Source organism: Rhynchophorus ferrugineus, unplaced genomic scaffold (genome assembly GCF_030347505.1).
Source record: "Rhynchophorus ferrugineus isolate W39M unplaced genomic scaffold, kcgeb_rfMv2 rfM4, whole genome shotgun sequence".
In the NCBI taxonomy this organism is placed as follows: Eukaryota; Metazoa; Arthropoda; class Insecta; order Coleoptera; family Curculionidae; genus Rhynchophorus; species Rhynchophorus ferrugineus.
In genome coordinates, this window is record NW_027472583.1 from 16133706 (window position 1) to 16160054 (window position 26349).

Genomic DNA, 26349 nt, shown 5'->3' on the forward strand with positions numbered 1-26349 from the left:
CAGATATCACTTTTAAATTCATCAACTGTTGCGACGTTGCTGATTTATCGGCATATTTAATGATGTTTACTCAATTCCAAATACTACACCAATGAAAATTATTTAAACAAAAACATTGCAAACGTTTCTTTAAAAAACTAAAACTGACACAATGAATGGTGATAAATAGTGTGAAAAAGTGGTAGGTTATCTTTTTGTTGTAAAGTAAATTTCTAAAGACGCACTTCAATTTTTATATTACTATACTATTTTATTAAAATTCATATAATCACGTAAATAAATTTAATAGGAACATTGTAAAAATGAGAGGAAGTTTTAGACGTTAGAAGATATTTCGGAGTTTTTTTATTTACCCATAGAATTTTCCATATGATTTTCATATTTTAGATAAAATCAGTATTTTTTTTGTATTTCACTAGTATATTATAACTCTATTTGGGATAATGTATATTACTGGAGGGACGGTGTACAAGTCCTTTTGCTAATTTAAAATGGCTTCCGAATGCACGCAGGAAAAGCGTAGAAGACGGAAGATAAGATCGAGTAAAAAATACCCGAAAAGACGAAAATCAAAAGCCACAGGCTGAAATTACATTTCAACGTAACCCGCGCGTTCTTGTTGTTAATCATGATAAAAAAATAATTATTAATTATTAATGTTATAATTTAATATGTATATACAATACTCAGACAAGATCTCTATAATATATACATCGATGGCGCATCTCATCGGTTCAACAGGAATTTACCAGTTTACTATACGAACTTAAACCTGAAGCATTTATGACAATGAAAGAGAATACTATGTCAATTATTGGATAAATTGTTTTCTCAATAATAGTCTTTACTTCTGCAATTTAATAAAAATTAGGTATAGGAAAAGAGCGTTAATTTTTACAGAAAATATTTTGAAAAAAATACATTTTCAATCATTAATATTATGTTTTGCCAGCTTTTTGGCGCGGTGGTCAAGGCGATGGGACGGTCCTTCCACTGTTGCGATAGCCGCGGGTTCGAATCTTGCTGGGGCATGGTCGTAAATTTATGTTTGTGGTTGTTTAAGATTTGCAATTGTTCTAGGCAAGAGAGTAAAATCAGAGAAGGAAAATGATCCCAGTCACGCCAGTAACCAGGCTGTAGAAAATTTTAGTATAGCCGAAAAATGTTGAAATATAATATTAATCCTTTCAATGGCGAATAGTAAAATACATTTCGCAGAAGCGAAGTTTTATGCTCATCTATACCATATATACGTATGCATCTTATTTACTTATTCCGTTTCGACAAAACCATCCAGAGGGTATTATAAGACAGGTATTTGATTTAAATTTCATTTTTCTATATACTACATTATATCAAACATTCAAAATTGACTACCATCTTTTATTGGATTTTCCTATTCTCCAGAGCAAAACGGTGGAAGATTGCAAATTTATTTATCCATTTCGTCTTTAGGATTTCATAGATATTTCATATTCTACGTCGGATTGCTCCACGGATTTGAGATTTCCGAGTACACATGAGGTTTCTTTTAAACGCTGACAAAACCATAAAGAAAATTAAACTAGATTTTTTGCCTTGTTTCTTTCTATTGTCTTTCGTTATTTTTTATTGTTATGAAAGGGCTCTGAGGTTTTATTTATATATATATATATATATATATATATATATATATATATATATATATATATATATATATATATATACGACATACTACCATACGTAATAAAATTATTTTCGATCATATGTTATTTTTGTCAAACTAATAACTATTATGAAAAATATTAAAGTGTTTTATGGGATGTTTTCTTATAATATTTTCATGGTTTCATTTTAATAATACATGATTTACACTAAAAGAGTTTTTCTTTTCTATTCAGTTAAATAATAAATCATAAATATATATTGTGTTCATTGTCGAAGTGTTTCATTGTATGTGAAGTGTTCATTTAATTCAAATCTTAGTAAGTAGGTGACCATAAGTTGTAGAAACTCCTGAGACTTATTCCATACTGTAACTTTCTTCAGTATAAAACTTACTTGGTGTTTTAGAAATAAAAACGAATTAGTTTCAAAGTATGTAGTTGAAACAACGAAATAATACCAGTGTTTCAGCTATTTATTTATTTTATTTTAATCTTTTATATTTTTAAAATACCAAATTATTTAATATTAACCATTATCTTCCAAGAGGCTACTCTTGTATGACTTAAATTTTTGAGGAGTTTCGTTTTCAAAAATCTAAAATGATTCAGAATTAGTTGATTTAATCAACTCCTATTGAATTGTATTAAAAAATCCACAATATTCCAAGAAGAAGATGGCAAAAATGTTGCCAGTTATAGCATCAATCCTTCCATAGCAATTTCTTAATTCTTTGACCATCTTTAAAATGTCAATTAGCCCTATTACTAATATAAAAGTATGTATATAGTTTGATCGTTCACAACAAAATTAGTTAAGTTTCCTATTTTGATATATTGCTGTATGAATCTTCTTTGAAAAAATATTTTTATTAGTCTATGAACCCATCAGTTCATTTGTGATGTATTAAATAACATCTGATAATACTTTAAATGAATAATTCATATAACACCGTTTAATATTCCATGTATTCTGAACACGACTTTATTGGAAGCTTTCCCTCTAATGTACGATCAATACGAATCATATAAAATCGCTGATTACAGAGAAATGTTTACAGTCTACTGATGAACTTAATGTAGATACAAAAATAGCTGCCGAAATGGTTTATACAGGAGAAAGATAACAGACAATTAGCATATCAATACATGTGGATATAATACCAAATAAGATAAAGCGACCTACGCACACGCTTTTATCGGACTCAAATAAAAACCGACAGACAGAATATTCAAAATCAAAATGCTCGTTGCTGATTTGTACGACGAAAAAGCCGTCTGTCGAATGTATATCGTTAGGATCGATGATGATTTATATATTCACTTTAGTCTATTTTTGAAACTGTTTTGATGTTGGTAATGCTTTTCACTACTTTTTAAGTTATATATATCTATCCAAATTAGCAATAAACCCACGTCATGACGTATCAAATTTTTTTTTTGAATTTTAGCTTGTAAATTCGTCCTAAAAACAATATTTTTCCTTCTCATTTTATTGTAATTAAGTAGATATAACTTGCAGCCCGATGTATCCGAATCAGGCTATAAAATTCGCCTTGTTGTCAAATGTATGCAAAGTTGTCAAAACACTAGTGATAATAATTAGAAGATGTAAACCAGCAAATTATATTTTAGGGCTTTATTTGCCTTGATTAATTTCAAATCGCACCTTAATATTTATAATTACTCTGATTAAAAAACATCAAACGTAACAAATGTTCAGGGTCAGAAACACTGTGACTGTGATTAGAGACTGTGTCTCTAGTCAGTTACTACGAATAGGAAGGAGATAGTGGTGGCCCCTTTTAACAGTAAAATGAGTTAGAGAAGCAAGTCAGGATATAATTGAATAATAAGTTGCCGGGTTTTTTAGTTCCAACTATTTTTAGCGTATTGCAGCTGCACCGAATATTAATATGGGTACTGTGATTGATATCTTTCAAATAGTGAAGAACAATATAATATTAATTTTAAGAAATAGAAACCGTCAAAGGATCAAGATCACCTTAATGTTGATTCTATTCGGATTCAAAAATATTAAATGTATGAAACATTTAATAGTTATTTTCCGAAAACATGTTTTCTTTATAATTTGAGAAGAATTTTTAGAACACTCAGAAACATGCAGCTCTTTGAGGGAAAATTATTTCAAATTCTAATTCTACAGAATGAGTACATATAGACAATCCTGAAAAAAAATACACCGGAGACAAGATGGCAGAAAAATATTATCACAGAGTATTATGCCTAATTCTCAATGTATTAACAGAAGACAATAAGGAGATATACCCATATCAAAATGAAAAAACAAGGAAATTTGAGATGAAAACACCACAACGAAGGAAATAAGACATACACTTGAATAACAATACTTAAAATAACAAAATATTCAATAAAAAAATGTACGTTGCTTGGATATAAAATGGTTGATTAGGTGGATTAAGCTTCTTGTGGTACCATTACATAAAAATAAGCGCGTAGAACTCTATTTAGTAGATGTTGTGGAACTACCACTACACTGGCCGATAAACTAACTGAAGTTTAAATCCTTCGATAATATATACATTAGATGTACTATAAAGTTAAAATAAATTTTATTTGATAACACCAGTTTTCTTTTCACACTTTTTGTTATCTTTTCTTGCCAATATTAGAGCAATTATCTTATTTTTTCATGCTAATGGAACTCTCTTCAATCACCAATATTAATTTCCTCCAGGCATTTCAAACCCAAGAACTAAGAAACAGTGTTACTAGATAATTAAAGAGAATATTTCAAAGAGTCGCAAGGAGAGACTCCAGAAACAAATCAATTTTGAATTGTTTGAAGAACAATTTGGCTCTACTAATTGTAATTATTGATCAACTGATTAAAATCGCGTAATTTAATTAATTTCTGAATTGTAGTTTAACTATTATACTTAAATGAAAATAAATTATCTTCAATAAGACAATTTATCTCAAGAATCATAGGATTTTAAAGAACTTAAATAATTTACCACTTGCAAATATGGAGTTCAGATGTATAGGCATGGTATAACACAAAATATATTAACAAATTCTGAATATTCAATCTTCTATTATCTGGGCATTGGCCCCACCTTAAAAATATATTAGTCCCATACAAAATAATTAAGGACATGTCTCTTAAGGCTCTATTTATTCATCTTTAGAACTAGAACCCTTTTCTTACATCTGAACACATTATGGTTGAAATAGAAATAAAATAATTGTATATTATACTATTTTGTTTTCTTCCCATACATATGTATGCCCACTAATTGAAAGTTATTTTCGAATGCCCTTTTCAACAGTTTTGAGTAATTTCACTCCGAGGAAAATTTTTGATGGTGAATATTTATGTTATAATGATCTCGTTCACAAGGGTTGAACAAGTTATACGTCAATAATTGGCACAGGCTGAAATGAATTTTGGATGCATTATTTGGACCAACTCAAAAATGAATACTACATAAGATATACAAAATATTTACTCTCTAAAAGGAAAAATTCGGTTTTTAAAATTAGTTCACTATAATTTTCGACCACTCATCCAATTTTCCAGATGTTTTCATTTAGTGGTCTACCAGAAGACTTGAAATATAGGGAAAATTATTTCAAAGTTAAAGACTCATAAGTTTGTATATTTTGTTGGAAAATAATTTTTTATTCTGTAAATCGGGTCGATTTTCAGGAATTTTTACCACCTAAATTTATTGTTTTAGGGGTTTGAAGGCAATCCATGAATTAAATTCCATTTTACATTCTAGAAAATAAACGCTAACACAGTCTTGGTCGATTTCTGAATACGAATCTACTTTAGATTGAGGCAGAATTCAGGATAGGTAGACACAGACATGATTCAGTATCATGGAAGTAGTCTGATATATAGTAACTACAAACTTGCCCTTCTGGTGGTGTCTTTTGTGTGCACAATATTTATAACATAATAAGGCAATATTCCACGAACTTACTGAACAACTGGTTTCAGTAGAAACCTTCAGAACCGCTTTAGCCTCTAGAACTCTACTTTCGCAGGTTGCTATAAAAACGTCGAATTTTTTAGTTTCTTGAAAAAGGTGTAATAAAAAACATTCTCTCACGTCAGATGGATAGACGTTGAAGCTATAAAATGGTTCGTTTCCAGCCAATAAATTATAAAGACGGGCGAGATGAAAATTACGAGCTTTTTGAAATTTTAAACTGTATCGCTAAAGTTTACCGTTCATTCATGAACCCGGTTCAACAGCGTCTGCAATAAAAATAAATTAGCGTTGATTTATTACAAAAAAAGATGTATCTAGATAGCTCCGATGTGTTGTTTTCTTCCTTTTTTTTGTTGTTTTGACACTCACAAATAATGGGCGTTACTGTGAAATGTGCCACACTTGTAATTTACGAAAGAATGATAAAATGTAATTTTAATTTAAATGAAAATTTACTGACAGAGTTTATATGTAATGTCTGTTATTAAGATTAATAAGATTATATAGATATCATATAAGATATGAATAAATGATTTAAGGAATACGTGTTTGTATGTATATTATCGTTTAAAATTTGATTATTCGCTAAAAATACAATTATTGATTAAAAATATTGACAAAATGATATTTTAGTTTAAGTTTGGTAAATGCGTTCTGAAAACAATACAATTTCTTTAACTAAATAAATACCATTATAATCTATTTTTTCTTTTTCCAGTTTACTTTCAATTATAAACTATTAAGTATTGATTGTTTTTGGCCAATTTTTAGACGGGTCTGCATCTGTATTTACTATTTTTTACACAAACTCACAATACTTCGTCATACCTACGAACTTAATTGTCATCTAAGGGTTGTGATACTCTAATGGTATTTTTAGGGCTATTACTACATTCGAACGTTGATAAAAGTCATTATTTACAGCTGTGTTTATTTTATTGTTAATCTGAATATTAAAAATATTATAAGCAATACAAACATAATAATACTTTATATTGTCTATTTAAATGAAATTGACGTGTGGCTATGATAAATCAATTTTCAATTATATTTTTATTATTTCTGCTTAGTAGTCAAAACATTTGTAGTGCTTCTGGCAAACAAATGGTTGTGTACCTATCAGAATTTACTGTTCTACGATCTTCTAGAGGCACTGTTGCAATATGACCAGTTTTCCCGAAGACAGAGGCCACCATTATTCCATGATTCGTCACCTATCGCAATTTTATAAACCTCTTTCGAAGCAGCGCGATTGAATTTCTTAAGCATTTTTTTTTGTACCAATCGACACGAGCTTTTTCGAGCGATTGTCAAATTGTGTGGGATCCAATACAAACATCACTTTCGTATATATGCTGGTGGAACTAATGCTTAGGGATGCCTCAATCTCACAATAGGTACGACGATCTTGCTTAATCATTTCGCACACAGCATCGATGCTTTCTGGGACAACAGCTGATTTTGGACGACCTTATCACGATTCAATTGACTAAACTAGTGATACACGGTGGTTTTTGATGGAGCTTTATCGCCAAAAGCCAAACTAAGTTGATTAATGCACTCTTGATTCAGTTCCATTTTTTTTGGCGAGGCGAATCTTTCAACTAAATATAAAATAAACAAATAGCGTCCGTGCGACAAAATGTTCTGAATACGTATGTCGTCAAAAATGTCAATTTTTGCGATCGAACCATCAGATGGATGGATCAGATGGATATATATATATATATATATATATATATATATATATATATATATATATATATAAGAACTCACATTCTCCATATTATAGGTATGTACATTCTCCATATTTTGAAATCCTATTGATTTTTTTAATCCGCCAGAACAGGAAACACCTAATTAAATATTTTCTTACCACATTGCTTTTACTCAGGATATTGCACATAATTAATCCTTTTAAAAAATATAGCCATTTGCTGACAATATCTGAATGGTAATAACTTTCGCCAATAAATAAAAAAATCTATAGATAGCTTTGCACACAACCGAGTTAAAATACATAATAACGTAATAGGGGAAGATGTAGTAAGAAAAAATGTAATTAGATGATTCTTGTCCTGGCGGACTAAAAAAATAATAGGAGTTCCTAAATGAATTTGGAGACATCCGTCAGTCATTACACCTACACGTACAACTATAACTCTTAATTTAAATATCCCGTTTTCAATTTCCGGTTGTCTTGCTTATTTCAGGATAATGGTATTGTGCTCCGTCGGAGAAAGGTTCCGGCTCCAATTTGCGCGAAACGTAATTATGTCGAAGCGCCATATAATTTGATTCGGACATAATAACATCTCTTTATTTGTAAACTCGGTATTCCTCCGAACGAGAGTTCCGTTATTAAAAGGTCCTTGGACAGGCCTAATTGAATCGAATAACTTATCAATGTTGGAACAATTACCGTCCTTTTTCATTAGCGCGAGCCCTACCGCCGCTCGCCAAACTTTCCGATGCTTTTGAGTCCATTACGCTCAATTACAAAACTTTTCCCAAGTTTGCTTTAAGTACTCTCACGCCTGTATGAGTTAGGATCGAAGAAAAGATTATATAGTGAGTGTCGGTGCGTTTTGCCAGGCGTACGTTCAATTTCTCTCAATTATATTCTTCGTAGGTTATCAAGGTTGTAACAGAAGCTGACAGAAACTAAGATTACTTCACTTACGCTGTTTAAATCAATCAAAAACCTGTGTCAAGTCCAATAATTCTCTTCCTGTTTTCATAAAAATGTCCAGTGAGGGAGAACAAATAGCAGGAGATATTCTACTGGCTATATTCTCCATTCATTTTGGGATCATTTCGACGCTACGCTTATTTAAAAACTTAATTTTCTAAGCATTGATCGCCGTACTAACATTACTCTAACTAACATAATTTTTCTGTTTCGTAATAGAAGTAAATCCCATTGAGAGACCTTTGATATAAATAAATTTAATTCAATATTATTACTTTCATAAATATATGGAAGGTGAGCAAATAGTAAAAAAAATATAAATAAAAATATTTGTAAATTGCTTCGTACTAGAAACAAATCCTACTGATAAATCTTTGGTATAAGTAATATTATTTAAATAATATTGCTTTCATAAAAATGTTATAAGTGCTATTGCCAGATTTTTTAGTATTAATACTATTATAGAACTATTTGATGTATAGCAAGAAAGGAGCAATTTTTTTGGATAGTCTTATGAATAAATAGCCAATAACATCTTCGGATAATATTTTAGTTTTTTCCCATCTAGTATAATGTATCTTGGAATGAACAATAAAGTACGATAACATTTGTTAGAAGCCTATACGAATTTTTTTGTTAAAATATTGTGATCAAAGTATTGAATGATAAAGACCTGCAAATTGAGTAATAAGAGAAATAATTTATAATTCCATAACCTCTGAAAATAGCAGGTCTTAGAGTTTATTACAAAACGAGTACAAATGATAAGAAACAACGTACTCGCAAAATATTCTATATAAAATCAAATAAGGAAAAATAACACGAAAGTTACGGAAGTCAAATTGTAGTATCTTTGGTGTTGATATAGTATTATATATAACCTGTAATTATTTCTTTAAATGATATAGAACTGGTATTCTGAATATTAGTGACGAATGTGATTTGACACGAAAGTTGGAGATGTAAAATTGAAATGCATAGCGGCTATATATCTATATATTAAAATCAAATGCCCAGATAAACATATGTATAATCTTCACCAAGAAATGAGCAACATATGAATTGTTAACCGGTTCTTGAAAAATAATCCTTCTATGTAAAATAGTATAAGTATTGACCAATGTATTCAACCAATATTTGCGGATGACGCGAACACAGATGACCAAATAACAATTCTTGGAACGAAAAAAAGTGAAATTATGTGAGATATATTTCAAGAATAACACGTGGTTGAACAGATTTATGAAATAAAAAACTCTCAGCATTGAGCGTAGTAGCGATATATTATCAGCTGATTGTTGTTGCAGGATATTGGAAACAAGTGATAATTATCATCATTGAGATCAATCCAAAGCGGAGAATCAACAAAATTATTTGTATACAGTCCGAAGGTGTTCGAACATTATTTATCAAGTCTGCTATCATCATAGCATCGGATCCAGTATCCAATGAAAGAAGCCTATATTTAGAAGTATGACTGCTATTGATGATTTTTTAAATTTTATGTGAAAAAATGAAAGCTTTATGAAAGGTTCCGTCTTATTTTCAGATAAGCTCTTAATTAATCATCTTCTATTTTCTCTCAACTCTATCAAACCCAGCATTTTTAAAACTTCGAAAGAATCTAATAACGGTTTAGTAACAATTGTTCTTTCCTTTCAATTATTACTTTGCCTAGTAGAAAATATATGAAGAAATCCGATTTTCAAATATATAAATTAAATAATAGTCAAGCATTTATATTTTTAATTTAATTTTATTTAAGCTCATTTAAATATCTATATATATATATATATCCACTAAAAGATATTTGGAAACTATATTAGATTTTCTTGGAAATAAAAAAAATCATGCTTATTAAAACTGATTTTATTTTCCCCCAAAAAGTTTGGTATCTTAAAGTTTAATTAATTTTCTATTTAATTAAGAGACTATGAAACTTATCCAACATCTCTTCTGTCTAGTTCGGTAGTTCCTGTCGCCTAAAAAGCTCATAATGCAATTATCATCCCAAAGCTCGGCGGAATTAAATCTTAACAAAGTTAAAGCTTATCAGTTGTACACGTTTTTGTTTTTTTTTAATTAAAATTTAGGAACATAATCCAGCTGTTCAAGCAGTAGGTTTCTTTGGTTACAAGGATTTTTGCATAGAAAGTTGATAATACTTTTAACTGTTTTAACTTTCCAGTTAACGTTTCTTTCTACTATTGAATAAAGTTCTTTTTAAGTGATTAACTAGATAAAATTACTGAATTTTTTTTGTGGCATAATTAATCATATCTATGTTATATTGGTTGTTGTTTTATGTTATTAGGTTTACAATTGTACATTACTCCGAAATGTAAAACAACATGTGGACTGTTTGACTGATAAATATACCAAACCAAAGGAATATAATAGGGAATATTTAAACCTAACGAAGCTACTACTAGAGATTGCTATGTACGCTATGAGTTTGAGTAAGTATTGAAAGAAACAATTATTTTTCTCAGCAAAAACTTAATCAAGCGATTTAGATCGGCTCAGACCAGAAATATGAGAAAATGAGGTAGCTAAAAAAATATATGGCAAAAAATTAACCGAACTCAATGATATCGAAATGATCACAGAACTGGTTATGTACTATACTCATAACATAAATATGAGTTATACTTTTAAATCAATAGTAATATAACATAATTTTGGTTATTTGTGAAATTTGCTGATAACTTTTGACTCGTTTCATTGTCATATAATCAAGATATTGGCGACTCAATGATAGAGTAGAGCAGTCCGATAGAAAGCTTTCCCCTAACAGTTCAAGAGCTCATTGTGCATTCATATAATAAATGATACCACCTCTTCAAGTACGAAATGCGTTTCTCCAGAGGTCTGATAACAATCCATAAACTTGAAACTCTTGAAATTTTTTAAAAACATTTGAATGCACATATGAATCAATCAAGTAAAAGTTGGTGTTTGATTATTCACGATTTTTTGAAGAAACTGATAAAGACGATAAAGGAATTGTAAAGTCTCCAATTACTTATGAATTAATTAATTTAGTTGCCTTCATTAAGCGACTTCCCAGAATATGGCATGAATCAAAATTATTTTATATTTTGTAGTACTTTTTTAAATATTTTAAAGTCTCCTTTTTACCAACGAGGGCTTATCTGGACAGGACCTACATTTTAACGCGGGCTTTGAACCTCGATTCTCTTCATTAAGTCTACCGATTGGCAAGTGACCAACTTAGAAATCATCCCTGAAGACATCCGGTCTTACCCAGCCAGGTTACTGTCGTGACTGGGATTAGTTTTCTTGTCGGTTTTTGCACTGCTAGACAATCACAAACATTAAACAATTACAAACATATATATGCGACAAATGCCTCAGCAGGATTCGAACTCGCGACTACCGGAACGGTAGGAGTACCATCCGAACGTCTTTACCACTTCGCCAACGAAGCTGACCTTTTATTATTTATTGATTAAATTAAAAAATATTACTATTAAAAGTATTCAACAATAAGAGGTTGTTACGGGTAATACACCGCTTTATATAGTTGCAAACTTTTGAGCCAGTTAATACTGTATGAGTAGTTCTAATATTTGTGCTGCATATTGACTGCATCATTCTATATTTGCGCAAATCCTAATGGACTGTGGCACTTGAAACTTATTACAATATACGATATCAGTATAACTTCAGTTCATAACTGAATGTTCTCTAGTTAGAAAGCATTTTGTTGGAAACACAGTATATAAAAAAAGCCCTGTACAGTTCCAGATTAGTTTTGAATTAATTCGTATATATACAATAGTCGATTTGTTTTTTTTTAGGGTTGTATTACTTAAAACATGATAATGAATGAATTATTTTTATAATTGATATTTGAAATATTTGAAAACTTCAAGAATCATAATTTTGTAGATTAGTTTAATAAGTGTTATAATGTTATTCAAATTGCAAAGCTTTTACTTGTATTTTTTATTGTATATTATGAAAATTGCTATTGTATATATCCAAATTTACTATATTGACAGAAAATAGTTTAATTTTAAATAATGTTCACTTTCAATTTATTTTTTTGAAGATAAAATATAAAAATTGGGAACTTCAACAGCAATCCGAGAATTCAATGTAATTTAATTGATTTCGTTAAAACAAAAAATTCGTAAAAATGACTACGATGTTCATAGCGACAATCTCGCCTGCGGTTATTGATTTTTAAAAGTGTTCACCCCGTCTATGAGTCAAATTCCAAAAAAAGTTATAATATGATATAACAATCGCGATTTTTAAAATAGAAAAATATTCTTTGAAAGTCTAATGACATTATATGCTATATAATATTATTAATTTTATGTTATAACAATGAGAGAGAATATTAACATAATAGCTATGACAAAATGAAACAAAAGTTTCATTTATAGTTAACGAAAGCGCACTCTGTCTTATCTTACTTCTCTATCTTATAACTGTAATTGAAAATTACTTCGTGGAATATCTTTAAAATCCTCCATTTCACTACGCTAAGTTAAATTTTGTGCATGATTGAATTAGAATGAATCCACAATGCTTCATATAAAAAGCCTTGCAGCAATTTTGAATTAAAAGTAAGTTGATATTTTAGTGAAAAGACGTCGGATTTAGTGGAAATAGTTATAAGACATTTCTTGAATTATTCATATATTCGTATCTCTATATGTGAGTGACTATAAATATAATAAATAGTACACTAACTTTTATGTGTAATAACTTATGTCGCCACTAGGTATTTTATTACAAAATTATAAGCTAAAAAAGTAGCCTGAAGCTGAAGAAGATTATAAACTTAATATAATAAAATTATATACCTTATTAATGAATAAATACATATATTTATTCCAGACATTTTTCAATGAAAATAAAACAAAACACATAAAGTGAAATAATAACGAAGTTTACTACAGCTGATTTTACATAATATTAAGTTTACTAAAAACATAGTTTTGTAAATATAATGAGTCTACAAACAAAACAAAACTTTTCGCTACGGTCGAACTAAGCGTCTACACATTTTAATTTTCGACTGTAATTTGGAGCGTGAAATTTTAATTAGTTTAATTTTGTTCGCATGTCAGAACCATATAAATATCACAGCTATAGGTAAAAATACTGTGTTATGTATATAACGAACATCAATATTTATTAATTGATTTAATTAGCATTATATATTTAGAAATAACGTCAATATATACGAAAATGTAATATCACGGAAGGCAATTTGTGGCAAAAAATAATTGAAATTGGCAAATAATTAGCTAAAGCTTATTAAATATAGTGACTAATTTTAGTAAGTTGAAAATAGATAAAATTATAATATATATATCTTATTTGGTTTAGTTTTTCTAAATTAGATTTTTATATCTTGAGTTAGGAGAGATCCTGATTATATTAATTTGATTCACAGCAAATACACTGACTGGTTCATAATAAAGGAGTTCAAAGGAGTTTTTAGACCGAAGTACTTAACTAATATAAAACAAAGACGTGGTTTTCATGAATATATGTTTACGTGTCACACGTCTAATGCCAACATAGGGATCGCATAGGTAACATTTCTTCACGATACCCTCACGATTTTTATTGTGATTGATTGATTGATTGATCTTAAGGTAAACTAGATCGTAATTTGTAAAATAGGACGGCGATTTTCATCGACGGATTCAAAAATAGCACGAATTGGTATATTTGTAATTGATATGATGAATGTATTGTATTCATGTTGAAGCTTTAGTCATTTCGTCGAACAATAAAATTTTGTAGTGCGTTAAAAATCATGGTTGAAGATCATCGAATGATGTGTGAAGATTATAGTAACCAATCGATTCAACATGTAAATATTGGTTATGTCGTTTAAAATCCGGTGATATTGATAGCGAGGACCATTCTAGATAGTCAAAGTAATTAAAGACAAAGAACAGAAAAGATTTGAAGGCATTATTTAATGAAAACATCAATGGGGATCGCTATCAACTACAATTAATGTATTTTAGCTGACTACGACGCGAAAAATTGCCGGAATACGAGAGAATATTCAATAATATTATTCCCCAATATGACAATGCTCGAAACTATGTTACAAAACTGGCGAAAACCTAGTTCGAAAGATTAAAATGGAAAGTGCTGCCTCACCCTCCATATTCTCCAGACTTAGCTCCTTTTGATTACTACTTGTTCCGACATCTAAGTAGTGACTTATATAGGCAGCGCTTCACTTCTTGTGAAGACACCAAAAAACGGGTCCATTGGTGTATAGCCTCGAAAGATACATCTTTGTTTCTAGACGGAATTCATAAATTACTTGAAAAATGGGGAAAACGTAGCGACTATCGAGGAATAAAATGATGATGCCCTTTGAATAAAACTCATCGTATAAATATTTCACCATAAAGATTCAAATTAAAAAAAATCCTTTAAAATTGATTTGTAGCCATGATAATAAAATGTAACATAATTTTTAAAAGTATGATTCACCTTTTGTTTATTAGTATTAAAAGCCGACTCTTTTAAATGCCCATAAAATTTTTTGTTTTATTAATATATTATTCGAACTATTGGCTAAAAAACTATAGTAGGAGAAGGTCCAATATTCTGATTTACTAATGTTTATATAAAATACGTTAATGTAGTTTCAAAATAACGGTATATAATTTTTTCATAATACGGCTTGTAATTTCTTAAAAAGCTCGCAGTTATAAACTATTACATATTAAGTTGCTACTTTAAACTATAACTAACAAAACGTTAGTAAATATGTAAAGTACGAATAACAGGTAAATGACATCATACTAATATATTAACCATTTGTCGATTATTTTATTGATATATCTAAATGTTAAACAACGCTTCGAAAACCTAATATATTATTGATATATTGGTGAATTATGTCTTGGTTGGTCTATAAATTACAGTGATAATATCACAGCGTTCGTTGTCTAGCCGAGCTTTATTTAAATCTAGTTGGCCTCCTTTCTATGTAGTGGAGTATTTTACTGTTTACGATAACCTTATCAAAGTTTACATATATTGAAAGATCGATTTTTGTTAAATGGTAATTTTTGTTAAGAGCTCGAATTAATCTTGCAGCGTATTATTGATTTTATTGTTTGTTTGTGCATTACAGCAACAGAAATCCTTAATATATCTGTAGCTATAATAAATCACAGAAGTCCTATAAACAATGAACATCTTTAAAACTACTGCTAACACAGCTAATTTATTATGAATATTTAGTTCTTAAAAAAAGTTGATCAACATTAAACTTGCTTTCCAACATGAAAAATCAATTGACATTTGACCTGAAACTTCCTAAAACTGACACCCAGAAGACACGCTGGGTATAACATTTGTCATTACATGTAGATTTGGGAATTCAAAATCTTCTATGCAATTTCTGCTTATTGATGAAACCTACAATATATTTCCGGACAAAATATATCTGTCAATGTATTGTATTATTTTATATTAGCTTAGTTAAAATATTTTAAATAAATTGCTTGCATTGCAGATTTGTAATATGAATTAAACATTTATAATATGAATTAATAGGTTCATTATTGTGATTAAGCAATTTGTTTCAGTGATTCATTTTAATTCAAGGAAATTTTAATGGTGTCACTTAATTTCTCTTTCTAAATAAAATAAGTAATCTAAATTCAGAAAATTGCCGCAAATAAATTTTCAAAGGCAAAAGGAAATAAATTATTAACGCCTTATATTTTATTTCCTTTTTATTTTCGTATTCATTACCATGCAAAAGACGGCTCCAATTAAAAATATTTCAAGAAAAAGTGTCGGTTTCGTTTCATAAATATTCCTGTCTATTAAGATTCCGTTTCTATTTTCCCTTAGTATTTAAAAAAGAAAGTTATAAATTCAAATATATTTGGGTATGTTACATATGTAATATGTTTACGTCACAAATATATTCTTTTATTTAATATAAGCTTTTCAGAGAAATTTTACCTAAAAAAACTCTTCTTGCAAATGTGTGAGAAATGTCTAACATTGAAATAATCCTCTTCCATAACATGATAATAAATAGTAATCTTAATTAATTAAAATTATTGTAGAAAAACTCGAAAATCTCTACGGCTGATTCTCTATAGTGTAATATATGAAGCTATATATACAAAACGAAATTCACGTCTTTAGTATAATGTAAAATTAAATGTATAATCTTTCCAAAATAACAGTGAACTCACGTCGTGACGATGTCGCATGTATTGCCTATTATAGCTTGCAAATTCGCCTTTAAATCAAATCGAATTTTTTTTTTTCATTTTAGTCCAGTTTAAAAGGGCTGTCTGATGCGTCCGAACATGTAACCGAACCATCCAATAAAATTGACCTATAGAATGTCGTAGCCAATAGTTTGTCAGAGAGAGATTGCGTCTCTAGTCAGTTATTTCGAACAGGAAACCCTTTGTCAATAAAATACGTTAGAGAGGTGTCTTGATACTATTAAATATTAAGTATCTGCAGTTTTATTAGAAATGTTTTAGCGTATTGCAGTTACATTGAATATTATTAGAGCCATTCTGACTAAAATATCTCAATATAAGGGAATGGTTGTTAAAAATGTGCAAAATTCTTCAAAACATGAGAGTCATAACTATGGCTGAAAATGCCAAAGTCAATAAATACACGGAAACAATGATATGGCAAATACATTAAGGGGAATATAGTGAGTAAATCAGAGGGATAGGGTTAATCAGTAGTTAATCAAGTAGGATCATATAGCGTAGCAATTTATTTTTTATTGCAAAAAAGAATGGATCCTTTATTAATATCGACAGTATCCTAAGATAATCAATAAATTCTAATATGGAAATGGAATTAATAAACTCTACTTACCAGTCTAGCGTAGCTTCTGCTATGTTGTCAACGGCATGAAGACATAACCATAAATTAATTTATAATACAATATCTGAGACTCCAAAAGTATATTGTTTCACGATTGAAATCCAAAATTCTGAAATTAACGGAAAGAGAGACATTAATTCATGAATATATTAAATTACTGAAATAGACAGATTTAATATATTTTCTAATATATACAATTGTATACATTAAACATATAGACGTAGATTTAGTAATAATATAGATAGTAAACAAAAAAAGTCCAAATACATATTTAAATATATTAGAATAAAATAATAATTTATTTAACATCTAGTGGATTGTTACTGATATTTCCTAAAGATTTGGTTAACTTTATCGATGAACCGAATATGCTAGATATTTAAGTTCTTTATATAAGGCCGAATCGATACTTAAGTGGAAATAAATAAAGTAACAATTAATAATATTCTTTATTTGGATTCATATTTATATGGGATAATTATATTCGTAAAAAGCACCTCATTGATACAAAAGGAGTTCAAATTTTACAATTTGGTCGTGTTCCTTAATACTGTGAATTAGCTTATAGAAATCAGTATTTCAATGAATACAGTATAGAAAATTATTGAGTCAAGAGTTAAAATTTATCTTAAGAAAAAAGTGCAGCTATATAAAATAGACTGTATTATCGATGCTAATTAATTATAGTTAAATTCTAGCACATATTTTTAATTTTAAATTTAAATAAGTTCGGGTTATATAAATTAAAGATTTCTTCAAGCCACATTTTCATATGTCAACAAAATAAACTTAGTAGTAATATCTTAATTTGACTGAGTTATATTATAACTAATATAGCACTATCAGATCTACGAAGATAGGAGAAATTTACTAAAATAGTTCAAAGAATAGTGGAAAATATATATCATGGTTCAAATTAATACTAAGCAATTCATCTTGAAAAACTGCCAAGAAACAATGAATTAATTTATTCTATGTTAAACAAAAGTCTGGAACTCGATCTCAATCTAGAACTTACGCTGGACTGTCTAAATATGAGTTGTTTGTACTAAATTACTGTTAAAATATTGATGGTCTTTGTCATAATAACATATAATGTTGCAAAATTCGATATAGTCCGGTATGTGATTGTAAAAAGAAAATGTAGATCTTGTCATCACATGAGTCAATTCTGTTTGAGTATCGAAAAAAATACATGAAATTAGAAAAAATAATAATAAAAACTATTTTTAGACACTACTTCATTCACTTTAGTGACATTATTTTCAGATCAGTGCAACTAGGTGACACACAAATTGAATTTGCATTTTCATTCCAAAATTCTACACAGTAACTAAACCAACTGGTAAAATACAATACTGCTGTAATTGTGTCAAAACAAAAAAAAAATAATTCAAGAAATTCCTTTAAGAGGTCCTATTGAATGATTTTTGGCAGAATACTTATGAATTTTAAATAGTCGATAATACGAATAATAGCCTGTAGGTAGTAACAAATGACTTTAAATATAATATAATTTTCAACAAATAGTTCTCGGTATGTCTAAGGATTATTTTCATAGAGAATATCTTTCACAAGTTATGTTTTGGAGTTTATTATTCATGCAAAGCTTTCCTTACAAGAAATACAATAGCGTCTAGGTACATATAATATCGAGATAGTTCATATTGTTTAGAGAGAATAGATTAAACGAGTTTACTGACCTAGCACGATGTTATCTTACAGCAAACTACTCAATAAAAATAAATGTAAAGTTAAAGAAATGAGATTTAGAGTGTCATCAACCGTACAGCTCAGTCAAATATTTAATTTAAGTTCAGACTTACCTCTATAATATTACATATATTTAACGGTTAGAATAATTTACGTGTTGGAAATGAAAACTAGATGTGTTTAATCGGATTTCCGACCCGGAGTTATTAATGTTTTATTACTCATACATGGGATTTGGTTAAATTTGACAATTCCAGAGAAATATAATATGACTACATAAATCTACATAATATAATTAATATTCTACATAATAAACTATATAATTTGATATGTATCGAAAAAGAGGATTTTGTTCAAATTAATAAAGAATTCGAAATATTTTCTCTGGCTGTTATTAATATTTCACAGTGACAGCTGGTTTTAATATATTAGATTTTGTGTTAACTACGAGGCATTTACAGAAAATTTAATTTTAATTTAGCTTTAATTGAATTAATATTATAGCTCCAATGATTGAGGAAGTTTATAACGGTAATAGTCTAACGGAATAGCTTTTCACGTTTTAATACTTCGATATCAACAACAAGTTTTTAAAAGTTTAATGTACATAGTGGAAAAATGTATATTTTATTTGATGTTGCTGATGCCGTCTATATGAAGGATATCTTAGTAAAAACAAAAATCTTAGTATAATGTTATAGTTCATGAATGAATGCGGCATGAATCTTTAAAAATTGTTATTATTTCATCTTAAAAAGTGTCCATGTTATGTCTGATGAGCCTTAAAGTCTACTTTTTGCACAATCATCGTACATTTTCCCTGACTGAAGAACAACTGGAATTGGTTGATGTATGTGATGGTTGAATTGAATTATTTGACCTAAAAAAAACTAGAAGTGAGATCAAGAGCAAATCCTCATTTCACATAAAATGAAAAATGCGTCATATCAGGAAAAAACATCTGCAAGAAGCTTTATAGCGAGAAAGGAAGAAACGTTTTATTGACTTTAGTCACGTCAACCTCTTGGATTTTTTACTGACTAGGACAGACCTACAAATTAACGTAGGCTCCGAACCACGGCATTAAGCCTACCGATTGGTGACATCCGGTCTTACCCAGCCTGGTTACCGGCGTTATTGGGATTAATTTCCTTGTCTTTTTCAATCAAATTCCATACCCTCTTGCCTAGATCAATCACAAATATTAAACCTTCATAAACATAAAATACATCTATGCCATAGCAGGATTCTAACTCGCGACTATCGCAACAGTAGGAGGACCGTCCTGTCGCATTTACAACTGCGCCGCCAAGCAGGTAGGGAGAGAGAAAAGGGAAGAGAAATACAGAAGTACCACATTATATTTGCATTTTGCATATCAAAGTTTCTCTTTTTTGAGATATATAATAGGTTATATTGTGGGACTGTTATAGATGATTGGAAAAAATTAGGTCTTCTTTCAGCACCCAAAAAATACATTTTGTTTGGTTTGTGCAACATTCGAATTAGTAGCTTAATAATCATCTATCTAAGACACAGTGGCTTCGTAATGATCGCTCAGTTGTCGAAATTCAACCTTAAGCTAAACATGAAAATTATTTCGTACAAATTATAATATACCAAATTATAAAGACTTTGTTAGCTGCGAATGCATAACAATTCATTATTAGTTTACAAAAAATTAATACAAAATCGTTTAAATGCTGCTCGTATGCTGATATATTTATTAAAACGATACTACAATCATATGGTTTATCTGCTATATTAATTTCTGAACTAATAATCCCAAAATTTAGGACAGCATTCAACTTATTTTGAGATTTACTTTTATTGACTAAAATTAGAGCCAACAGAGGCTATAATCTATTTTATACTGTTGCAGAATTTAGGAGGTAAATAAGTAGAATCGTTTGAGGACATTGTACTTTAAATAGCATGTTTTTTTTGCATCCACTTTGCCTTAAGTGATTTAAGCAGGCAAGCTGTTGAGGGAAAATTACATCTGGGGTGCTTTTAAGATCGTTGCTCTTTGATGAAAAATATTTAGAGTCGAATGTAAATGTAATGTCTTGTTTAATTTATTCTCATTAAAAAATATATTTATATGTATAGCACATGCTTTTGATAATTAAAATGAACATTAACATAAAGAAATGGAGAAAACAGAAATGAAGATCAAAGCATGTATATTTATATTGTAATATAAGAAAATATTAAAGCTCGAAACCCAATAGTTCAAAAGGGAATTATTTATAAACATGCAAATGAAACATTGGAGGCATCAAAAAGACGGCACAGATTCTGCAGCAATATATTGTATATAAAATAAGTATTAGGAAACGAAAATAATTTGTATCGATACAAATATCGTAGTTTTTTGTCCCATGAACGGCAATTATTATTCAGGGCAAAATACAGAACCCCAGGATAATAAAAACGTTATTAAAAAGACATGGAAAAATCGAGGTTGAATGAAGGGACACGAACGTAACCTGAATAATAAATGACAGGAATGTTCCTTCGTAAAATGCCTCAAGGAAGGTTGGCCTCTAATATGGTTTACTAATTATATTCCACTTTAATTCTTATACGGCGAAAAGTTAATTAGTATTATGCTTTGTTCGGTAAACTGAATTTTGTCTGTTCAATCAACCTCTGACATTTGCTCAGTGAGCAACGTTTATAACCGTAGAGTTTAGAAATTTAATCTTAATTCTCTTGACAGTGTGGCTTTTTGATGACAGTTTTTTTAACAAAAAAGCTTTGATTTTATCGATAAATCTCTAGACCGTTCTTTGATATTAACATTAAAATCAACACTATTAAATAATTGACACCCAAACTAACCATTAGGATGTAACAGCATCAACAAATGTTTTCAAAAGTGTTTTTTGACTTTCAGTAGCAAATTTAATCAAACTAAACAGCAAAAATAATGATTGTCGCAAATACAGTTATGAATATTTCATGATTAGCTTCTATATATGCTGAATAACTCAATAATACTAAATGGAAAAATATGTTAAAAATTGAACATAACTTCTAAATCTTGATTAACGTAGATTGTTTAACAGTTGTTTGCAATGTAGCGATCTTGAGACATGTCGAATTTTCTATCGTGAATAACGGTTTACAAAATACCCAGAAATATAATCCCAGCTGTTGAACACGGGCAGCAGCGCCAACTAGTACATGATAAGGAATATCTGGCAACCTCGAATCGTCAATCTGGAAGATTATTGAAGGGTACTTTCATTCATTCAGTGACTGATCATCGTTCATTTAAGACGTGCCACCATCGACTGCCCAAGCCTCGTCTGCAGGTAAACCCAGCACCGCTGCCATGCCATTTCTTTATTTGTATTTTCAATTCAATTAATAATTTTATGCAACTCTAATAAATAACACACACCTTGTAACCAACCACTGTTTTATTTCATTTGACCTCCATTCACCAAGCCTTATAAAACACACAAAAATTAACATTTTCGCCAATAGATGTCTTTGACTGAAAGACATGTAAGCACTTAATATATTATTTTATAAGAAATAACTTCTACAATTTTATCGATATGGTAGTTTTCGAGTAGTTTTTCGCCCATATGTTTACGCCCATAAAAATAAATATACTCAACTATACCAAATAATCTAATAACGACATTCTACCATTGACGACGCTGTTAAACCTACAAGGAAGCGAAGCTGGGAAAGCAAGAAGGGAGCATAAAGCGTGAGTCTGGAACAGCGAGAAATACTAAGCGAAGCGTTGATGTCTCTTTCAGTTTACTAATTAAGTTACATAAGCGCTTTCTTATAAAAAATAACGACTGCTCTGTTTTGTTTCTCCATTTGTTTTATTTTCTTCTTATGACATTTTTGGCTCGTTAATTCGACAGAATGCGTTCACAGTTAATTAACTCGTAAGACATTAGGCGTTTTTCCGAAAAATCTTTTCCACTTCCATTAGCTTTGGATTGATACCTTCTCTTTTTTTATTTATTTACTCCATAAATGAAAAAAATAACTTTTAACTATTTTGGTTTCTTTTCAATCTAAAGGGATCGTTATAGATAATAAATTAACAAGCTAACTCGTAATAGAACAAGACGTAAAAAATAAATGACAGCAAAAACATTACACGTAATAAATAAACTTTATAACAAATAAAGACTTTAGAAAGGGAAATAGAACTTGTGTGTATCTTATATAATTCCAAGAATTTTCTGAATATCATAGGAACTATTAATTTACTCCATAGGTCTAAAAAATAACTTTTAATTATTTTGCTTTTTTAAATGTAAAGAGATTGTTATAGATAATTAACTAACAAGCTAAGTCGTAATAGAACATGACAGAGAAAATAAATGACAGCAAAAACATTATATGAAATAAAACTAAAATAGGTGAAATAAACTTACATAAGTGAAATAAACTTAACGAGTAGAGGCTTTAGAAAGGGAAGTAGAACTTGGGTATATATTAAATAATTCCAAGCATTTTCTCAATATCTTACGAACTATTTATCAAATAATAAGAATAAATAGCCGACGACAAAGCTTCTTATGAAACCTTCAAAGGCATTAAAATATTCTGTAAGGGTGGCTTAATAGATATAAAAAATAAATAAATGGCCTAAAAAATGTTTAGAGAAATTTCGAAAAAATCGCTATGTTATATATAACTTTTAAGTGTTTTAATATTTTGCTGGTATTTCTTTTCTGGTATTAATTAATTAAACTAATTAAAGGTTTAAATAATTTCAATAATTCTCCCAAATAATAATTAATAATTAATTCTCAAATAATTTAAGGTTAAATAATTATATTTTGCATAAAAATTAAAAGAAAAAATTATCAAAATATTCCGAAATAATATTTGCAAAATACTTTTTTGTTGACTTTGGGTGTCAAAGTCATCTAGTCGTCTTTTTACCAACGAGGGTTTATCTGGACTAAACCTACTGTTTATCGTGAGCTCCGAATCACGGTCCTCGGTATTAAGCCTACCGAGTTATACTGGCGAGTGACAACTTAGAAATCATCCTAGAAGACACCCATTTATCCAGAAGGTGTTACCCAGTCTGGTTATTGGCATGACTAGGATCATTTTCCTTGCCGGATATTGCACTTTTGTCTAAGACAATCACAAACATAAATTTACGACCATGCCCCGGCAGGATTCGAACCCGCGGCTATCGCAACAATGGGTTGACCGTCCTGTCGCCTTTATCACTGCGCCAACCAAGCCGGTATTTCTGATAGTTAACAATTTAATACTTATTTTTTTATACTTTATAAATAAAATTTTATAAATAAAATTATTCTATAATAGTTCAAACTATTATGTATTCAGCATTTTTTAGATAACGTTTTTAAGCAATAGTATAGCAATTACTAGCTATACCTTTTGGACTTAATAATTTATAGTGATAGCTGAGTTTCAAACAATTTCTTGGATCTTATAATTTCTATACGTATCTCGGTATTGTAGCAATATAAAATATAAAAACTTCAGATACCAATATTAAAAAGAACAGAGGGTCAAAGTTAAATTCCAGATATAAAAAGGCATATTTCGTTAGCGTAAAAGGCAGGAAAAGGGTTGCTTAAATTAAAAGATTTCCTAACGAGTCTAATTGAATCGTTCGCCTTATTAACTTGCCACCCTTTTCCTTTATATCTTTTGTTCGTAACAAAACATTTCGATATCTTTTGCTCCATTATGTTCAATTAGCTAAACTTTTATCAAACTTTACTCAAGTAGACTCATATATTTGTTTTCAAGTAAAAAGCAAATTTTAAAAAATACGAGGGTACAGTAATAACAACTTACTCAATAAACCTAATCAGTAAACGCCTAACAACGTTTGGCTAAAATTCAGCTTTATTCATTAAGATATTCTACTTCCAGAACGATACATTTTAATTAACCGTCCTATTCATATACTTTCGGAAATCATTTCTCCATTTGATCTATTTGACATCAGCTTTCTGTTGTTGATTTGCTTCAAGCGCTGTTTTGAAATATATAAATGGCTAGAGATAATTATGAGCCTGATCTAGATTATCCAGTACATAGAAAATTTTGTCAAATAATTGAATAAGCGAAGAAAATCCATGATAGGAAATTATTGTGCCAATCATGTTCTGAACTGAAAAACCTAGCTATTGCTGAAGATGAATGATCACAGTCGTTATGTCCCCATGCAATTCTCTTGATTTCTTGAGTGACTGTGGGTATCTGAAGGTCTCGATGTAGATAATCAGTCCTATAGTATTTGGATGCACCCACAATACCTCTCAGGACTTTGTTCTGAAAAATTTGTATTTTATTAATGTTACTCTTTGCAGAACATCCCCATAATTGAACTCCGTATGTCCATATAGGTTTCAATATTTGCTTATACAATAGCAATTTATTATGTACTGATAATTGTGATTTTCTTCCAATTAGCCAGTACATTTTCCTATATTTCAATTCAAGTTATTTACTTTTCTTCTTTATATGTTCCTTCCAGCGATATTTTGCATCTAGATTCATTCCGAGATATTTAGCGTATATGGAATGATATTGTTATTTAATGTTATGAGTGCTTGTACAATCTGTTTATAGGTGAACTGCACATGTACAGATTTACTTTCAGTAATTCTTATTTTCCAAGCTTGTGTCTAATTATTTTTATCGTCACTTGCCTGTTGTAATTTCCGTGAGGCTTCTTCACTATTGTCTCCGACAGCTATAATCGCAGTATCATGTAACCATCGTAATTTTTTCCGTTTGTGGTATATCACAAATGTAGAGTAGACAAAGCATCGGTCCCAGTACACTTCTTTGTGGTACACCTGCTTTAGACTCCCTTATTGTAGAGTAAGCTTCTTCTTGTTTGACTCTAAACGTTCTGGTTGTAATGTATAATTGTAATAGTTCCGTGTGTTATTTAGGGAGTATTTTCTGTAGTTTATGAATAAGGCCTTCATGCCAAACCTTATCGAGAGCTTGTGCTACATCTAAAAATATAGCTGAGCATACTTTTTGACTTTCGTAGGCTTTTTCAATAATATATGTTATTCTGTGGACCTGGTCAATTGTTGAGTAATTGTTAATGAATCCAAATTGGGGGAGTTAGGAGTGACAAGTGAAGTAAACCATTTCATCAGGATATTAGAGAGATAGAGAAGGAAGGACGTTCCAAGTTTTTTCCATAAGCGAAAATGTGAGAAACTGAAAAGAGAAGCCTCACTGGGAAAAATAATGGGTTTTGGTATGTGCTAGTAATGTATATTGAATATATAAATATGAATCCTTCGATTCTTCCTAAATTTAATGTAATAACTTGTTTAACATAGTTACCCAAATTTAAAAAACATGTGACCCTATGACAAAAATTAATACAATTTGGAATTCGAGACATCCACGATTT

The 26349-nt window shown here is 29.6% G+C and overlaps 1 protein-coding gene across 3 annotated transcripts in view; it reads right to left on the reverse strand.

Moving 5' to 3' along the window:
* LOC143196665 (1-phosphatidylinositol 4,5-bisphosphate phosphodiesterase epsilon-1) overlaps positions 1-17325 on the reverse strand; it is a 187608-nt gene extending 170283 nt beyond the window's left edge. For all 3 annotated transcript variants that reach the window (XM_076404544.1, XM_076404543.1, XM_076404546.1), the window contains exon 1: positions 17208-17325. The gene's annotated coding sequence lies outside the window, so the exon portion shown is untranslated. The remainder of the gene's footprint in view (positions 1-17207) is intronic.
* Between the last annotated feature and the right edge of the window lie 9024 nt (positions 17326-26349).